Below are 4,810 nucleotides of genomic sequence, written 5' to 3' on the forward strand. Positions count from 1 at the left end.
ATTCATTCGCACCATAGTTCATATTATTTAATTGCTCTACGATTTAAGTTGACGAAAAACGGCGTCAACAGTTTGGTGCTTTCATTGAGAGCATTAAGCAATACGATTCTGAGTCGAAGAAGCCTCCCTAATCAACTATGGCCGCGAATGATCCTAATATTCCTGAAGAAGAAGTTAGCTATCTGCGGCGCCCTGGGAAATAGCCGATGATGAATCCAGACCCAGAGGAGAGAAGTGGATCCTCTGACTCTCGAGGACCTCCTGCACCACCGGCCCCCAGGGACGACAAGGACATGTACTATAACCCTGAGCGATATGTCCCCATTGTGGAACTCGAAAACCGTCAGTTGAGAAAGCAGTTGGCGGAGGCCAAGAAGCGTAACGAGGAGCTAGCTAGATTGGCTGCAGAGGCACAGGCGGCTTAGCCCCCACCTCCACCTGAGGCCCAAGCCCCACCTCTGCGGGATGTTCATGTTCCTCCCCGCAAGCCTCGTGGGCGACCTCGCAAAAATGCTGCCACACGAAAAACAGAGCAACCTCCGCTACCGGCAGAACAGCCTGCTCCCTCGAGGCCCTGGAGAAACACTCGGGCTGGAGCTCCTGTTAACTCGACTGTTGAGTTGCCAGCCGAAACTGGGAATAACCGAGCCCCCGCAGCGGCTCGGACTCAGAATCCTGGTAATGTGCAGAACGTTCCCGAGCCAACACAGGCGAACTTGGGACCTTCTAGACCTCGAAATGGATGGCAGCCACCATCACCCATACAACATCCTCCGTCGCCAATAAGGTATCCCTCATTGCCTCGGAGAAACACACAACCGACTCAGGGTGATAGGGAAAGGCGGGCTGGACGGAAGTAAGGGAATGGAGAAGCTGCTAGAGAATGGAGAGGCGCCCAGCCTACGAGAAGCCAAATGTCTCGGTCTCACACTATAAAGACGAGACAACCTGAAAGAAACCCATCTCAAAACAACCATGCATCAAACCTCGCCAGCGAAGGCTCGGGGGACACCAAATCAGTCAGTATATATGACCAAGGACGCATAAATACTGGGAACCAAAGGGACCACCCAGACTTATGGGAACACCTGAATCAGAATCGGGGTCGCAGTAACCCCTCAAACCCAGACCTGAAAGATCGCCTAAATGGGCGCAAGGATCCCAGGTGAAGGCGCGAACCTAGAATTGTGATTAATGATAACCAATTTCAAGTTAGACCCCTCGTGGATCCAGTCCAGGAGAGAATTGATCAACTGGAAAGAGCATTTAGGCTATTACAGAATGAGCGAGGTCGAGATCGGGACGAAGAGTCTGATGAGGAACTTGAACCGTTTGCTCCCCATATTTGCAGCACTCCGTTTCCTCAAGGGTTTCAGATTCCTCATGTCCCACCATTTGAAGGAAAATCCGACCCATACAGTCACTTAAGTACGTTTAATACTATTATGAAAGCAAGTAATGTGGGATACGAGCTCAGATGCATGCTGTTTCCAGCTTCGCTTATGGGACTAGCAAAAAACTGGTTCAAAAATATAAGAGGCATTCAATTACTTCTTGGGATCAGTTATCGAGAGATTTAAAGAAGCAATTTAGAGCCATGATCGAGATAAGGCTCGAGGCGTCTGCCTTGACCAATGTCCGGCAACAACCAAATGAAACGTTAAAGAGCTACCTTACAAGATTCAATCTGGAAGTCTCCCGAGCTCGTGATGTAGACGACAGCGACCATTTAATGGCCGTCCGAGCTGGGGTAATGCCGGGAAGTCCCCTCTGGGAAGATATGTAGAGGAAGCCTGTGAGGTCCATAACCGAGTTTAATCGAAGAGCTCAGAGGTTTCTCAATGTAGAGAAGGCGAGGTCAACGCTGAATATGGCCTCTCAGCCCATAATTACAACGACAAACTTAAACTCTGCCTCGACCTCGGCGGACCCATCAGCCTCGAAATCCCCTGCAGAAAACCCTTCCAAAAGAAAGAAGAATGAAGGAAGTAACCCCAAGGCGGGAGGGGGAAAGAAGAAGAAAGGGGAAAGGTATTTCTCCATGTACAAGGTGTACACCGAGCTCAATGAGTCTCGGGAGAATATTTACCTGGCTAATGAAAACCAGGTCCCTTTCAGACGTCCAGACCCCATGAGAAATCAAAAATCCAAGAGAGACTCCAGTAAGTACTGCATATTTCACAGAGATATTGGACACACTACTGATGAATGCAGGCAGCTGAAAGACGAGATCGAAGGTGTAACGTCCTACGTTTTTGGGTACCTTTAAACGACTCGGGTCGGGATTTTTCCCCCGGGTTAAGAATATTATTTTAAATAATATTATATTTTGTTTGTAAGTATTCCATGAGTTATTGCTAGCCAAAATATGAATTTTGTGATTTTAAAAGTCAAGATAAGACTTTCGGTCCTGGACCGACACAAAAACCCTGATCGGGTAAAAATCTCGGAAAATAAAATGAAAAATCATGGAAATTATATTTTGGGCATAAAATACATTCATAAAAGTTAAAGTTTGGTCAAAAATAATAAACCTAAAAGAAAATGGAAATTTTAAGGCATTTTGTGGTAAATGCCTAATTTTGCCGAAATGGGGAATTTTATTCCATGAATGGACCTTAGGTTAAATTTTATTTTGTGGTTAATTAAATTAAATATGAGAGACATTTAATTTAATTAATTAATAGTAAGTTTGGTGATTAAAACGTAATGAGAGTGAAAAAGGTGTAAGAAGTCAAGTGGGCAAGTGGGTAGAAAAGCACTCAAGTGTTTTGTGATATTTTGAAGAGTTGTGTGAGCCATTCTAACCCCCAAATCCGACCACTCTCCCTCCCTCATTCACTCTCATCTGATTTTTGAAGACTCTCTCAAGTGTTCTCTCCATTTGCAACCCCAAGAACACCAAAGAAACTTGGAAGCTAAGTCTTGGTCTAGGAAGGGTTTTCCCTAAGGTAAAGTTTCATTAATCTAGACTTTTGTGAAGTTTTAAGCATAGAGTTTCAAATAGCTAATTGACTATGTTGTTGGGGGAAGTTTGTTAGGGTTTTTGAAAGGTTTTGAAGGAGTCAAAGCTTATAGGAAGGTCCAAACCTTAAGCAAGAACACCAAAGAGGTAAAAAGTTTACTTTTGATGATTTTGTTGTAGGGTTTTTAGTTTTAAGCATTATTTTGTATATCTAATGCTTAGAGTTTCTTGTTGATGATGTAATAAGGTTATGGTAGTTGTTTAATAATTTTTATGATGCATGAGTATTGATTTTTGAAAATGGGAACCAAAACCCCCAAGGGTTTTGTAGGATACCCTAAAACAAAACATGTTTTGAGCTGTGACTTCCAAGGGGTCAAGCAGCCACTGTATATTGTTTTTGTAAAATTAAATTGTACTGTGATGTTGTTGAGATTGAGTACATAAAATTGAGCTTTTGAAACACAAAAAAATGTTTAGAAATGAGTAAGTTATGCTATTTCAAAGATTAGGTAAAAAACTGTTTTTTCGTATTCTTATTTTTGGAACCAAGTTTGGACAGCCACTGTATAGGTCAAATGAACCCAGTTTTTTCTAAAATTTTGTGGACATATTACTTGCATAACCTATTATTCCACTGTAAAATTTGGTAAGAAAATATTGAACAGTTTGAAAGTTATTAACTGTCAAAGTTTGAAAAAAATAAGGACTTGAAAATAATGTCATTTTTACCTTATTGTTGGAAAATGATTTCACCAATAAAAAATGCTCATTTTGACCTAAGATTTTTCAAAGACCTAAATGGCATAACAAAAATGGAATTGGGAAATTTTGGTAACAATTGGGTAAGTAAATTTCAAGTTATGAACTAATGAAGTATGTAGTTAAAAATGTGAAAAATATGTTTTTCACACTTAGTGTAAAAATGAGATTTTGGAACATAAGGTAAAAAGTAAAATTTTGTTTATTTCAAGATATAAAATGGTAAGTCTTGAAATCATATTTTCACTAAAATTTACCCTTTGAGTTTAAATGAATTATTTTTATTAAAGAGTTTTTATTCTTTCTAAAAATAAGAGATTTAATTTATTAATAGTTAATAAATTAAAAGAGGGATTAAAACCCTATATTTTGAGAAAAATAATTAAATAAATTATTTTCCTAGTAAGTAAAATTGATTAATTGCTTTTGGAAAATTAATTAGTCAAGATGAGAAATTTATAACGGTTTTCCTAATTAAGACAAATTAGGCAATTTTCTTAAAACGGTTTTTAGATATTAAAACCTTAAGAAAAATAAAAGGAAAATTTAAAGAGTTTATTTTCTTTAAAAATAATTAAGGAATTTATTTGTATTTTCTGGATATAATACCGGCTAAAATCTTACATATTTTAACCGACTAGTCGAAAGTGCGGGTTAATAGCGATACCTGGAAAGAATAAGATTTTTAGCGGATTGTGGGAAATACCATTGTGATACCTGAGCCTAGGTATCGAGACCTTAGGATAGGTCTCCCCGAGACTTAAGGTTTAGTCTCGAATATTTTGTATAACTTTCCTTAATAAGTTTAAAACCAAATAAGGATTGTAAATCCTTACAAATGACTTTTATTAAAATGACCAAACTGCCCAAAATAATAATAATGAATTATGAGTGCCATAATTAATCCGAGTATACTGTATGGATAACTACAGTATTGGCTAAGCGTAACTGGACTGAACGTTGGAGGGTGAAAACTTGCTGAGCGCTAAGGACTCCAAGTAAGTCAACTTATATTGTATGGCTGCAACATGAAATGATTATTGTCTTGTATGTTAGTATAGGGATACATGCATATATATAGGC

The sequence above is a fragment of the Humulus lupulus genome, chromosome 9, assembly GCF_963169125.1.
Source record: "Humulus lupulus chromosome 9, drHumLupu1.1, whole genome shotgun sequence".
NCBI lineage: Eukaryota > Viridiplantae > Streptophyta > Magnoliopsida > Rosales > Cannabaceae > Humulus > Humulus lupulus.